Below are 16,281 nucleotides of genomic sequence, written 5' to 3'. Positions count from 1 at the left end.
CACCAAAGAATAAGAAAGACATAGCAGCACTTGAAGCTGTGCAAAGGAGAGCAACTAAGTGCACTACTGTGACAGACTCAGAGAATTAAACCTGTTTAGTCTTTAGCAGAGGATACTGAATTGGGACATAATCCAGGTATTTAAAATCATCAAAGGCATTGATAAAGTAGATCCAGCAACATATTTTTGGCTTAATGGTGAATAACGTACTCAAGGACATCAGTGGAAATTAACAGGAAGAGAAGTTGGGAATGAAGTCAGGAAACACTTCTTTACCAAAGTGCCCTGATATCCTGTTTGAGTGTAATCACTGCAGACTATGCCAAGCCTTTACTTCAAAGCTCACCTGTTATACTATTTGCAGCACACAATGTTACATTTGTTGTGACTACAAAAGCCGCACAACATCTCTCCACTTCATGTCTCACCAAGTATGAGATTGTCTTAATAAATCCAGATACATCCATAGCTTCTACTTACTCCAAACAGATAAAGTCAAAACTGTGCACTGGTGATAGAACTTTGCACCAAGGCCAAGGTGGATTTGGAAGATTTTCAAAAAGCGTTTGATTCAGTCATCCCACATCAAAGATTACTTCTGAAACTAGAAGCTGTAGGCATCAAGAGGTAACTAATCACAAAATTGAATCTCTAGTTAGTTAACTAGAAGGAGAAAAAGAATATGGAAAAGAGAAGGCTCCACATGGATTAAGGTTATCAGAGAAGTCCCTCAGGGGTCTGTCCTTGGACCATTACGTTTTCTGATTTATATTAATAATATTGATTCTGGTAAAGTTAGCAAACTTGTGAAATTCGCAAATGACACTAAAATTGGAGGGATTGGAGACACTGAAGAGGTAGCAAGAAATTCAAAAAGAGCAGAACAACCTTCAGAATTGGGAAAATACCTGGAGAATGCAGTTTAATATAGGAAAGTTCAAAGTGCTACATGTGGGCAAAAGGAACATCAATTATGAATACAAGATGGGAGACACTGAGCTACAGGAGCAACCTCTGAGAATGATTTAGGGGTTTATATTGACACAACATTTTCAACATCTAAGCCAGGGCTACTCAAATATAAATTTGAAAGGTCCACTTACTAAATTTCCATTCAGTCTGAGGTCCGGAAAAGTGACGGTCAAATTCCAAATAGAGAACTCCAAAAAAAGGCAATCCCCAAACTTTAGAACTATACACAAAAAAATGGCATGGTAGGCCTTTTAGTGTGAAAGGTGACACCTTCTTTGTGCCACCAGTTGTTTGAACTTGGGCATAAAAGGTGTGAGGGCAAGGCGGAGGCACTGATGTAAATGTTCATTGGTGAGGGTGTTGCGGTATGTGTTTTTCACCATGTTCATAGTGGAAAAGGCAGATTCACAGCAGTACGTTGAGGGAAACATTGTAAGAATTTGAAGGGCCAATTTCTTCAGGAGAGGAACACCTGCCGCAGTAACCATCTTTGTTCAGAAGGTGACAAGGTCACAGTGAGATTCCTGCAGTGCTAGGTTTTCTTGTAGCTCAATTAACTCTGTTTGCAGAGAAGCAGCACTGGCCATTGGAAGACTTTTGTGGCTTCATTTGAGAATTCTGCAATATTTTTGACAAGAAATGGATTTTCGATGCACAGCAAGACTTGTTTTCCCTTTGGGAAATCTTCAAAGCGAGTTTGGAAATTTTTAATCAGCTTGTCCAGGAATTCAGCATAATTGTGATGGTGATGTTTTCCTGCAGTCTTGGGAAGTGAAGCAGGTCCTGCTGTAAGTCACATTTGAACACCTCCAGCTTCCTCTGGAAAGCACGGACAGCTAACATGAGGTCACACACTGTGCTGTTTTTGCCTTGGAGCTTCATATTAAGGTCATTAAGATGGGAAGTAATGTCCGTTAGAAAAGCAACAATTTCCATTTTTCTCGTCATTCTTCATGAAATCCACAAACGGTTTAGCTTTTGCACTCTTCTGATCCAACAGAAATGTCTCCAGCTCTTTCCGCAGTGCCCAAAAACGCTCCAGTACCTTGCCTTTACTAAGCCACCAGACATTGTTGTGAAGGAGCAAATCATCAAATGTTGCATTCACCTCAATTAGAAATGAGCGCAATAAACGATGTTGCAAAGCAGAGGATGCTCTCAGATAATTGACTAATTTCATGACTGTTGTCATGACTTCTGAGTACCTTTCTCCAAGGCTGGCACACAAAACCATCTGGTGAATTATGCAGTGGTATGCCATGAGGTCAGGGTGGTGAGTTCTCAAGCGTGACACTAATCCCCTCTCTTTCCCAATCATACATGGTGCGCCATCAGTAGCAATGGAAACAACATGCTTCAGGTCTATCGCTCTGTCCTCTAAGCATCTGTGTCACTGCTTCATAGATATCATCCCCCCTTGTGTGTCCATGGAGGTTTGTGAGACCCAAAACATCTTCATGAAATTCTCCCTTTTCTTCATCAAAAAATCTGACAAAGACCATGAGTTGTGCATTGTCTGTGATATCTGTGGATTCATCCACAGCCAATGAAATGAATTTGGCTTTTTTTATAGCAGAACTAAGTTGTTCAAGCAAATCATCAGCGAGTATTTCAGCTCGTCTTGCAGCAGTGGAATCAGAACAGGGTATTTGGTTTATTTTCTGGATTATTTCATCCTTTTGAGTCCCTTCAAACAGAGCAGTCACCACTTCACTCATACACTCTTTGACTACTTCAGCATCAGAGAAGGGTTTCTTGTTTTTTCCCAGGACCCATGCTACTCTTAGTGAGGCTTCTGTTGCCCGCTCCTGTTGTGTGGCTGATCTAACTATTACACTACTTGTAGCTTCATATGATGATTTCAGCTGTTTTATTTTTATGGTCCTTACCTCTGAGTTCTGAGGGTAATTTTGTTCGAAATGTGCATGCTTGGTTTCATAATGGCATTTCACATTACCACTTTTATTTATTGCTACCGTCTCGTTGCAGATTAAACACATTGGTTTTCTGCTTCCCACGGGGAGCACGAACGCATATTTTTCTGTCCACTCACTCTTAAATTCACGGTTTTCAAAATCAACTTTTCTTTTCTTATCAATGTACTGTCTTGAGCCAGCCATCTTCACTTTCAGTCAGCAAAAAAAAAATTCAGTTATCGAAATTTGCACTGCCTGCGAGTGATGAGACTGCCTGTTCACCGGCCTGACCCAGAGCACGTGACCGGTACATAAATCTGGCTGCCGTGAATGAGCGAGCGAGCGAGTATTGGGGGGGGAGGCGGGGAGTAGTGGGAACGTTGCTATGACGATACTGTTACAGCTGCTGTGATTGGACATAGATGAAGCAACCAAACCGAGTAGAAACCTCAAAGATATATCGCGCGGAATCACAATTGCGCACTTTATTGAGAACTCATTTGGATTATGATTAAATTTGCATGTTTGTTTTGGCGTCGGTCCAGATTTAACCGTATTTGGGTCCGGATGCGGACCGGAGTCCGCCTATTGAGTACCCCGGATCTAAGCAATGTGCAGAAGCAATTATAAAGGCAAATCAAATGTTAGGGGATATCATAAAAACTCTTATATTTGAGTCAAGAGATGTTATGCTAGTAAGACCCAAAGTTATTATAGTTTTTATTTCTATATTTCTTCTGACCTTACATGGAAATTTACTTTAGTTTTAGTTTTCCTTCACCGTGTATTTTTAGTTTTTATCTTACAAAGACATTCCTATTTTATTTATATATATATTAGTTTCAGTTTTCGTTTTAGTAATTATGGTGCAGTTAAAGAGCTACTATGGAACTTAGTTTTTGTGTCACAATAAGACAGAACTGTACACTTTACTGGTTTGGATATGAGTTTAATGTTAGTGGAAGCTTACTACACTACACAACACAGTTTACTATTTGTTTTTGGGTTTTTTTGTCTGAAAAAAACAAGCATAATCAAGACCAGGTACTAAATATGAACAATTTTACACAATGTTATAAGTTTTTAAATATTTTCTGTGTCATTTCTCCTCTACAAATCTGTGCTGACTGTTGGCACTTTTTTCCTTTTCCTTTTATTGCCCAGAATGGGCCAATTTGTAATGAAATTTAGGTGAATTTTAAGGTGTGAGGGTTTTTTACTCTAAATGTCTACAGCAGAGGTCCCCAACCTTTTTGACATCAATGACCACTTTACTAGAAGCAAATTTTTCCAGGGACCGGGGGTACTTGGGAAGAGGGGGTTTGAGGATTTGGGGAGGGTTCATAGGGCAGTTTTATACACAATTTACATTACATTTCTATTATTATTAAATTAGAATATCATAATAGAAATTATACAACTTACCATAATGCAGAATCAGTGGGAGCCCTGAGCTTGTGTTGCTGCAACCAGACAATCCCCTTTGGGCACGATGGAAGACAGTGATACACGAAGTGTGTTGCTCATATTCAGTCTACTCCGTAATCTCGTTTTGGTTGCTGTCACTGCAGAAAACACTGCCTTACAAAGATTGGATGTTGGAAATGGAAGCAGACTTTTCAGTGGCAACCTCAGGATATTTCCGCGTTTAATCTAAAACGTATGGAGATTTGAAGTTGTTTCAAACATACTTTTAAGGCCACCATCATTTGCAACCTCAAGCAGTTGATCCTCTTCAAGCACAGACAAAGTTGATTCACCTGGCTTATTCACAAATGGGTCACAGATCCATTCCTTACCATTTCAGGGTTCTTTTCTGGTTGGGAATAATGCTCAGACTCTATTGAAAGCTGAAATAGGTGATCATACCCCAGCTGGGAGAAAGAAGACCCTGGCTTGGTATCTTTAACCAGTAGCGTAGCATGGGTGTCAGCCGCCCGGGGTGGAGGAAAATTCCGCCGCCCCCTTATTTAGGTATGGTTCAAATTTTTACAAGATATTATTATTATTTATTGTGAAATTTTGCCACCCCCTAAAAGTGCCGCCCGGGGCGGGTCGCCCCTGCCGCCCCCACTACGCTACGCCACTGTCTTTAACAACCTCTGCTAACGTTTGAAACATATCAAAAATCCCAATGTTCACTTGTCGGCCCCATAAAACAAATTTGGCTTTGAATGCAGCCACTTTATCTGCTAACTTGAACAACGGGTATCTTCTGCCTCTGCCCCACATGCTGCTGCTCCACCGCTGCCTCAGATTTTCCTCCTCAGGCTCCTCCAGCACTTCTCCAACCTGGCTGGATATGGAGTCTGCAGAGTGGGTAAAGCTGGGGTGCCCTAGTGCCTGAATGCCAGTTCATATTGTGAGGTTTCTGAACTCTTTTGGGATCCCCTGGGATTCCCCCCCACCCAACGGGAACATCACGCTGAAGTGCGTCCTGAAGTGCGATTGCTCCACAGTAGAGCTGTGAGTCTGCTGTGCCTCGGCAACAGATAAACAGTCTTAAACAGACGTGGTGATTGCACTTTGGGATGGTCTTCGGCGTGTTGTCTAGTTGACGGAGGTCCCAAGAGAGTTTAGAAACCTCACATTGTCTTGAATGAGAGCCGCATTAATAGGAATGTTTCTTGAACGAGCATCACTGAACCTTTTAAATGCAGCAGTTCGCATACATTTGCAACCTGAGATTTTTCTTCTTTTTTTGCATATAACAAAGCCATATGCATTGCATTTGGCATTCCAACAAATTGCACATCACAAACACTAACACTGTTATCATTTTTTTGTGTCTAACGTTTCTATAGGAGGGTGACAATGAGTTACATTCCAATGGATGTTTTTCAAATGTTGATGAGCAGTAAGCAAAAGGCATCAGTGAAAACCACCGAAAATATAAACAGCAAAAAAAACAGTATGAGAAAATTTTTTTACAATGTTTCTGTTTGGGGATCGTTGTGCAAATGTGCACAACTGAGCTGCAACCACAGATCTAACTGCTCTGTGGATGATTCATTCAAGCATTTCAAGGTCACTTCATTGTAATGAAAGTATCTGCTGAATATACTTAATAGTAATGAGATTTCTATAGACTCGTGTCATAAGGAGAAACTGTCGGGACCATAAAAATACTTTGTTGTAATACACTCTCACCTCGGTCTCTCTCCTCTCTCTGCGCCGCTACAAAGCCCCGCCCGCCGAGCGTTCTGAAAAGTCTGAGTGAGTCTCCGTTGCCAGCAGTTCTCTCCAGCAGTTGGGGACCCCTGGTCTACAGCATACAACATATCCTGCTCCAAGACAATGTGCTTATAATGAATGCCTTCAACATTGCATTCAAAAATCTCAAATACTGGGCTTTGTTTTTTTTCTGCCAGCCATATTGCTCTCTGATTCCATCTCAGACACAAACAATTTATATACAGAATTTTGCCACCTGCAATCCTGAAAAGAAATCAAAAATTAGAAAACAGAATCTACTCTGTTCTGACAGGTGTGACCATGAAAATCACTAGGGCTTAGGAAAAACAGGGCTCCTAGGCTTGAATCAGTGTGCAGACCCCACCTAGCTGTATTGAGGGAAACTAAAAAACACAAGCATATAATGTGAAGGTTATGGGCAGTGAGACTTGAATAGCCCACCCATAAGAACAGTAAACCCTTAATAAGCAAAGAAAACACAGGTGATAAGAGTATAGACAGGCACAAAATGACAAGAGACAGCATCTGAGATTAAGAACAATACATACATTATCTAAACCAGTTTATCCAGAGCAGGATCAAAGGAAACCTGGAGCCTACCCAGCAGGTTTGGATGCAAGGCAGGATAAATCCCTGGTATGCAATATGTATGATACTGTTCAGAACAAATAGTATATGATACTTCAGCCATCTATTTTGAGAGAGAGAGAAACATTGAAAAAATACGGACAGATATTTTAAAACATAATTCTGCTACTAGGTTACTTTCATAAAATCAGGTATTTTGAGCTGTGAATATTTACTAAAAAAGAGAAATGAATAAATATAGCATAAATACAGCAACACATTAGTATGTTTAGCTTTTCATCACTTGGCAGACTCTCTTCCCCTACCTACCTGTAGTTCAGTAGAGATGTTGCCAACTCGGGAATTTTATAAAGTGTGTATCGCTTCGTTGTTAGTTTTTCATTTCAGTTTTGTTAATTATTTTATTTCAGTTTAAGAAAAAAAAATTTGAATAATAGTTTTAGTTTTGATTTAAATTTTCGTTAACTTTAATAACCTTGCTGTGAAGTACTGGGCATAATGGATATTCCTGAATTTATGTAAATGAAAGAGTTACAAAAATATCATTAAATTACTTGATTAACTGATAACCAAAAAGATACTGAATTTATACAACAGAATAAATGAGTTATTTTTTTTAATTAACAGGAACTTTAATAGTTGACTCATTCATTTACAATTGTAAATCCATTTTGAAACAATGGGTGGCATTAACAATATTTTCCATTAAAATTTATAAAGCAGTATTTACTCACACTTAAATACGACAGACTGAACCTGGATGAAATTTCTTGTTTAACCAAGCAACTGAAAGAAGAATCAAAAATGAGATCTCACATAGAAAACGTGAAATTGTAATTTTGATTTTGAATAAATTCACTTAGTTACGGTGAATTAGGATTACAAATAATTAAGGAAAGGAACAGCATTTATAATGAACTGTTTACTTGCCAAGAAGATAAAGCTGAATTCAAAAGATGAAGTGAAAAAGCCAAGTTGGACAGACATCGACAATTCTCGTCAATATCTGCTTTGTTTACTACGGGAATGGAAGTGAAGATTCTGGGAAAAAAGTGTGCACACCACTTCTGTAAATGCTGATTGGTGTACGGCTTTCGATTTTTTCGAATTAAGGAAATTTTTATATTTTAGGCACCAAAGTGCCGAACATTTTAAACATTTTATAAATTCCTACCAGACAGTCCATGGCGTGTTAAAAATGAGGATACGTCTGGGAAAATGAGGACGGCTGGCAGATCTAGACATGAAGCATGCTGTGCACAAAAGAGGCCTTAAAAGATTTACCATCAAAAATTGTTGGTTTGAATAAAGCTGGAAAGGGATATAAAGTCATTTCAAAGATTTCAGATATTCATCAGTCTACAAGTAGACAAATTGTGTATAAATAGACAGGATTTAGTACTGTGGCTCCTCTCCATAGAAGTGGGTGCGGTGCCAAGATGGCTCGATACGAACAATACAATCTGCTCAATGAGGTAAAAACAATCTGTGCCATCTCCGTCTGTATGATTTACTAATTAAGTATCATATTTATATGCTGAAATATTTGTATTTTTCAAGGCTGATGTCATATTATTCAAACATTTGTGTTGATTCATCTTTGCTGTACAGCATGTTTTTTAATGTTTAAACACTGATTTTGTTGGAAGTACTAATACAATAAATATATGTTTAATTCCATCGACCATTTACATTTTTATTCCTGTGTGTAGGTAGGGGCCCCAGTGTACTGCTTTGCCCTGGGGCCTATAATGCTGTTGTGACAGCCACTGATGTGGGTACCTGACTTTCATTTTCGTTCTCCAGAAAACTTGCATCAAAATCGGACTTTGAAAAGTCAGATTCCTATTCAGCAATAGTACACAATAAATAAATAAATAATATGCATGGTGTATTTTGCTTTGTGCAATCACTTCACACTCATGCCCAATGTCGATGCCATTCTAGATGTTATTTACTCTACACTACTCACATGCATGCAGGGATTAGATGTCAAGTCAATGGGTCTAACAGTCCTCCTAGCAAAGAGGGTCTACCTAAAACATAATGATGAGTTTTATCAAAATTTACAGCTTTACCCCTGAACGTCCACTTTAGTCATTTGCTCTCAACATGTTGTGTCGACAAAAGTCAACATCCACCCTAAATGTGTTAATAACATATGAATTGTTTGATTTGTCATATTTGATTTGTGGAGCAGAGGGAGAAATCAAGGAAAAATGTGACTTTGTCCTTAACATTATGGAGGTCACTGAAGATATTCTGAACAAATCCAAATTGTATTATGTGATATCATCTACTGTTGAATTCTGTTCTGTACTTGTATTATTTCTATCGCACTATTATATTTTATTGAGGATTACTTGTGTTCTGTGTATTGTGTTGTATTTACCCCCTTTACTTGACACCCACTGCACACCCAACCTACCTGGAAAGGGGTCTCTCTTTGAACTGCCTTTCCCAAGGTTTCTCCATTTTTTTTCCTTGTCTTCTTAGAGACTCAAAGCTGGGAGGCTGTCAAAAGGCAGGGCCTGTTAAAGCCCATTGAGGCATTTCTTGTGTGATGTTGGGCTAAATAAAAATAAATGGTAATGTATATTTTATACTTAGATAAATGAGAGATGTAAGTTTTTGATTTTTATTAAATTTGCAAGCCTTTCTGAAAACATATTTTCACTTTGTCATTATGGTTTATTGCATGTTGATTGACAGGCAAAAATGGAAAATTCATTCATTTAAAATGAAATCACAATAAAGTGTGCAGAAAGTGAAGTGGACTAAATGCTTTCTTTAATCTACTGTATAAGCACAATGGTACCAGTATAAATTATTGTTAACATAAAGAATGAAATATCACCACTTGACAATGAAATAGGGAAACTCCTGTCTGATTGGGTGTCCACCATGGACAAGATACTAGTCAGTCACAAGGCATTCTGGGATATCTCTATTTCATGTTCTGGCTATAAGCAGAATGAGATGTAATGGCGCAGGCAGTAGATTTTAAACCTGTAGTTGTCTGTTTCTCTCTGTGATTATCAGCCGGTCTCTTAATCTGACTCCAGTTTTAAAAGTGACATGCAAACAATCACAATATTTACAGAATTTGTGAACCACCACCAATGATGTAAATGAGCTGCTTTGCTCTGTGAATGCATTTTGACGATTTCATTTGCTCCTCTCCTCTATTTTTAGTTTTAATTTTAGTCCAGCACCAGTTTCAAAATGGGAAAATCTAAAGAGAGCAGCAGCCGATCTCCAGTCTCCTAGGGCTCCATGTTTGTGGAGAGATCTCCAAAGGGAAATAGAGAAAACTTCCATAACATATAAATATAAGGGAAGAGTGGTGATTTTACTTTTGTCATCAGTACAGATAATAAAGACAAGCATTAAAAAGTAAAAAACAGCCTTGTTTTCAATATAAGGCACAACAGCAGATAAATATATGAATAGTAGAAGAACAAAGCTCTACTCGTATGTGTGGCCTGTCAGGTAACATCTGGGGTAAAGAGAAGTCAGAAGGAAGACAGCAGTGTCCATTTTGGAAGATATGACAAACACTAAACATTAAGTTAAAGAATCCTAATAATCTGAAGGTGAGTTCATAATTGATTATTTGTGAAAAGTGTTCAGCTTGTTCATTCTTCACTGTATTTCTTTGTAAGTTTGCTTCAAGTCAAGATTATGTCATTTATAGGGCTGCTTTACAGGAGATGGGACTCAAATCTCACTGAGGTCTCTCATTCTTTTATGCCTCATCTTGGCTATTCACTCTCATCCCAAACATGTGCACATTAGGTTTATGCAAACCAAGGTTATTATAATTAACGAAAACTAAAATCAAAACTGAAACTCTTATTAAAAAAACATTTTCGTAAACTGAAATAAAATAATTAAAACTAAAATAAAAACTAAAGCTAAACAAAACTATTAAAGTAGTTGGAATGACTAACTGAAATAAAATAATAAGTTACTAAAAATAATTTTCATTTTTGAATGAATATTCTTGCTGTTAGTTGTTAACCCTTATAACTTTTAACTCTAAAACTGAAAGTCATCCACCACGAGCCGCCCACACATATTCATCCAGTGTACGGCAACTGGTGACAAAGGGCGGCTGTTCACACAGCATTTGCGGTGACAGAGCGAACTAAATATGCGAGTAAAGCCTGTGGAAAAGAAAATTATTTATGTGTCGTCTTTCTTTGCACTTGTTGTATATCACAATGTAATTCAAATGCCTGAAATTGGGATGTGCTGGTCAACAAAAACTTTACCGTATGGACAGAAAAATCATGAGTGAGTAACATTTCAGCTTATTTCTCAGGTGCCTGCATTTTGTTGACAGTAATTCACCTGCCACTTCGCACACGAAGTATTACAGAAAGTATAGTAATCATGAACAAAAATTTGAACTTGAGGTTTTGATGAAACTTGATGTTTTAGACCTCCCCGAATCTGAAAATACCTTTTTTTTTTTGGAACTATGTATGTGTGCGTGTGTGTGTGTGTGTGTGTGTGTAACTCAATAACTCAAAAACCCAACGATAGATAGATAAAATTTGGCATGTGTTTGTTACACCAAAATTGTAGATCTGTATTAACCTTTGGGCTAAATTCATCAACCGAAAGTGCTACTTTACCTGAATACTCGATTATTTTTTTATTCATGCAGCTGCAGAGTCCGATTTATTCAACTTCACTTTTATAATAAATGTTCAATGTATTATAAAGTTGATTTGAATTGTTGTTGATGTCTCTTTAATGTACATAATATAGTCATTTTCTTGCGGTTTGCTCCTCAAATATCCATCCGCATATCCGAGTACACGAGAAAGTCTAGAGGAGACCACTCCTGATTTTTGAAAATAAAACAGCACTGACCGAGAGACTGAGAAGGTCATCATACAAGATTAGCATATTGTTGCTGACCAATCACTTTTGCCTTAAAAACGTCATTTAACAACAAAGCGATACAAACCTTGTGAAATTCCCAAGTTGGCAATGTCTCTACTGAACTACAGGTAGGTAGGAGAAGAGAGTCTGCCAAGTGATGAAAAGCTAAACATACTAATGTGTTTTTGTATTATGCTATATTTATTAATTACTCTTTTTTAGTTAATATTCATAGCTCAAAATACCTGATATTATGAAAATAATCTAGTAGCAGAATAATGTTTTAAAATATCTGTCCCCATTTTTTCAAAGTTTCTCTCTCTCTCAAAACAGTTTTAATATCATATTTTTTTTGTTCTTAACATCAGCCATATCATACATATTGCAAACCAGGGATTTTTCCTGCCTTGCATCCAAACCTGCTGGGTAGGCTCCAGGTTTCCTATGATCCTGCTTTGGATAAACAGGTTTAGATAATATATATATTGTTCTTAATCTCAGATGCTGTATCTGTCATTTTGTGCCTGTCCATACTCTTATTACCTACTCAAGCTCTGCTCATTATGGGTTTATTGTTCTAATGGGTGGGCTATTCAAGTCTCACTGCCCCTAACTTTCACACTACATGCTTGTTTTTCTTTGTTTCCCTCAATACAGCTATGTGGGGTTTGCACACTGATTCAAGCCTAAGAGCCTTCTTCTTCCTAAGCCCCTGTGATTTTCATGGTCACACCTGTCAGAACACAGTAGATTCTGTTTTCTAAGTTTTTGATATCTTTTCATGCCTGCAGTTGGCAAAATTTTGTCTATAAATTGTTTGTGCCTAAGATGGAATCAGAGATCAATATGGCTGACAGAAAATAACAAAGCCTAATATTTGAGATTTTTGAATGAAATGTTGAAGGCATTCAGTATACGTACATTGTCTTGGAGCAGGATATGTTGTGGGCTGTAGACATTTAGATTAGAAACCCCTCACACCTTAAAATTCACCTAAATTTCATAACAAAATGGCCCATTCTGGGCAATAAAAGGAAAAGCGAAAAAATGCCAACAGTCAGCGCAGATTTGTTCAGCACAAATGACATAGAAAATATTTTTTAAATTATACCTGGTTTTGATTATGCTTGTTTTTATCAGACAAAAACAAAACCAAATAGTAAACCGTGTTATGTAGTGTAGTAAGCTTCCACTAACATTAAATTCATATTATATCCAAACCCACTAAGTGTACAGTTCTGTCTCATTTTGACACAAACTCCATATTAGCTCTTTAACACTAGAATTACCAGAGTCTATGAAAAAACTCATAGATCCGACCCACCTTAAAACCGTTCTCACCTCTCTTTTGTCTTGTAAATGTGCTGATTAAGACGAGCAGCAAGCAGCGGCTATTCCATCCCCAACCGTCGCAGAACGTTCATTAAGTTTTCCTAGCTCATGCCTTGTTTGATTATCTGGGAGTGACTGAACTGCTGGAGTTTTACACTGGAAATAATAGATGTTATTTGGAACACACGCATTTCATGTGTGTTCCGTTACTACAGTAATCTGTGTAAACACATTGCTAAAACAGAAACTTTTTCATATTTTAGTAATAAATGTTACAAAATGTAGGCATAAATTATAGAATGTGTGAAGCCTGACGTCCAAACTTCAAATAAACACTTTCACAAAAGGTTCAAGGATGACACAACACCCTCCGTGGCGTAACGCTAAGATTTGCTGACTCAGAGCACAGCAGCCCTGCCGTACCTTAGAGACCCGAGTTCGATTCCCCGCTAGAGAGGAAGTGTTTTTTTTTCTTTGTAGCCTCAAATGGACATAAAATTTATAAATTGGTATGCACTGTAAATCGTTAAGTTTAAAATGTCGATCGCGGTTATTTCTGTTGATTAATTCATGCTTTTTTACTTAGAGTCAGAACAGGAGCTTATTCAGCTTATTCAGCTTCTGATCTGACTCTAAGTAACAGCGCCAGTATAAATCACACCCAATCTGACAATGTTCATTTTCAAATAATATTGCATTACTTCGACGATGTTTTCTGATTGGTACTATTCGCGTCATAAAATGTTTTCATCAAAACCTCACATATATTTGTCTCTTTCTTTTTTTAAAATGTGCGTTGATCACTGTCAGCATGCTGTAGCACACAGCAACTGGCCACCTGCATGTTCTTGCGCGCACTGAATAAGCTCACTGAATAAGACAGCGCTATATGCAATCATCAGATTCAAATGTTAACAGTTCACACACACGCAAGGATCGTCTTTCCTACATTTACAATGTGTGTACCTGTTACAATGTACTCACTTCTCTCTATGCTGTGGTTTCTATTACACACCTGAAAGAAAGACAATATATGTGAAAACATCATCGCACTAAATGCAAAATTATTTGAAAACGAACAGCGTCAGATCGGATGTGAATTTATGCTGGAACTGGAAATTCTCTGATGTGGAATCAGTTCTGTATGGTTGTGGGCGTGGGTGTGAGTGGTGGACATAACTGGGAATTACTGTGAATGTGCGTGGTGTTTTGAGATAATGAATAGAGCTGCAAATTACAGGTGCTTGTTTAGTGTAATAGGAACTATAGCACAGAGAGGTGTGTACACTGCAACAAGTACACATGTCGTAAATGTAGGAAGGGCGCTCCTTGGGTGAGCTATAGCACGTCTTTATGTGAAAACAGCAGTATCAGATGGGGAGTGTCTGATGATTGCATATAGCCCTGAAGTTACTGCTCTTTACTATGCTTTCCTCTGCATGTCCTGGAGTACAAAAGAAACAGCATACAGCAACATGTGGGGACTGGCAAGATTGGGGGAAAAATAACATGCGGTCGTATGTATCGTGATACACTGCAGAGCTATAGCGCGTCTTTATGTGAAAACAGCAGTGTCAAATGGGGTAGGGAAGGATCCTGAATGCGACTGAGAGAATGAAAAGTGAATAAAAAAAATTAAAACAAAGCTAACCTTTACAAATATCATAAATTACACCGGCTGTTACAAACTGAAATCAAATGTATCTTTTTATTCTAAAATAGTAAAAATAAGAGCAGTTCACTTCTCAAAAGGGAATCATGCAGGATCAAACTCATGACCTTCTGATTCAGAGTCAGCAACTGATACTGTTGCGCTACGGCGACAGTCGTAGTAAATGAGTGCCAATGTCGCACACTAAGGTGGCTTTTTTTTCTGCAGTTATATTTCTGAATAAAAGCTCACTTGTTCTGTTATATTTGTACCTTTCATGAAAATGTTTCTTTGATATTTGGACTTCAGGCTTCATACGTTATATAGTTTATACCTACATTTTGTCATTTACTACTAGAATATGAAAAACGTTTCTGTTTCAAAAATGTGTTTGCACAGATTACTGTAGAAACGGAACACACATGAAATGCATGTGTTCCAAATAACGATTTATTATTTCCACTCTAAAACTCCACTTCACTCCCAGATAATCAGTCAAGACATGAGCTGGGAGAAGTTCGTGCACGTTCTAAGTCAGCGGGGGGATGGAATAGCCGGCTGCTTGCAGCTTGTCTTAATCGGCACATTTAGAAAACAAAAGATGATGGCGGAGAGGATTTAAGGACCGATTTAAGGTGGGACGGATCTACGAGTTTTTTCATAGGCTCTGGTAATTCTAGTGTTAACAGTACCACAATTATAAATCTAAAACTGAAACTAATATATATATATAAATAACGTAGAAGGGTCTTTGTAAAATAAAAACTAAATTAAAACTAAAAATACACAGTGAAGGAAAACTAAAACTAAACTGAATTTCCATGTAAGGTCAGAAAGAATATAAAAATAAAAATTAATATTAAAAGGCAAAACTATAATAACCTTGATGCAACCTCCAAATTTGAGTGGGACTATCAGATGGGTGTGAGTGAGACCTGGGATGACCCATTAAGGAACTGTGCCTATAAATGCTGTCGCTGTACACGTCTACTTTCTGACACCCGAATTGGACTAAGCAGGTTTGAAAAACCACCATTTGATCTGCATGAATATGGTGGGGGACAACAGTTTTGTTTGCTTCTCTGGAACCTCACAACTGAAAGTGCAGGTTCAGTACTTCATCTGTACGTTGTCACATATTACTGATTTTAGGGTGGCAATACAGGACAGTGGTCAGTACTACTGCCCCACAGTTCCTTTGCCCAGGAGCCTGTTTATGTAAAAAGATAGTTAAATCGCGAATTTCTATTTCTCTTTTTTTTTCTTCTTCAATTTCATAGGCTATGTCTCCCCACTTATTTTGTACAGAATATAGGAGCTTTGAAAGTATAGTACGGATATTTTCATTGCTATTAAATGCTGCTCGATTTTTAGATTTAGTCATAGAGTCCATACAGTTATCGAGAAAGGTTGCATAGTCTCTCAAGGCCTCCCCATCCTTTTGTTTTATTTGAGGCCACTTCAATGCTTTACTTATGTAGGCATCTACTACAAACGCTTGGTTGCCATAGTAACTTTCAAGCTGCTTTCTAGCCTTTTTATAACCTTCATCTGGTGGCAATACAGTACAACCATTTATCATTTCTTGAGCTGATCCTCTTGTATATTGAATCAAATAATCTAATTTATCTTGTGGGTCTGCTAGTACTTCACCTATAGCGTGATCGAAGGCTCTGATAAATTTCGTATAAGTCATTGGGTCACCTGAAAATAAAGGGACCTGCCTGTGTG

At 37.9% G+C, this 16,281-nt stretch overlaps 2 protein-coding genes across 4 annotated transcripts in view; both read left to right on the top strand.

Annotated features, from left to right (window-relative positions):
- Positions 1 to 16,281, top strand: part of LOC114641309 (olfactory receptor 10A2-like) — a 342,696-nt gene that overhangs the window by 70,844 nt on the left and 255,571 nt on the right. The window lies entirely within an intron of this gene.
- The window catches only part of LOC114641318 (olfactory receptor 13G1-like), a 56,824-nt gene that overhangs the window by 36,531 nt on the left and 4,012 nt on the right, over positions 1 to 16,281 (top strand). The window lies entirely within an intron of this gene.

Source organism: Erpetoichthys calabaricus, chromosome 4 (assembly GCF_900747795.2).
Source record: "Erpetoichthys calabaricus chromosome 4, fErpCal1.3, whole genome shotgun sequence".
In the NCBI taxonomy this organism is placed as follows: Eukaryota; Metazoa; Chordata; class Cladistia; order Polypteriformes; family Polypteridae; genus Erpetoichthys; species Erpetoichthys calabaricus.
This window is presented reverse-complemented; position numbering and strand designations above follow the sequence as displayed.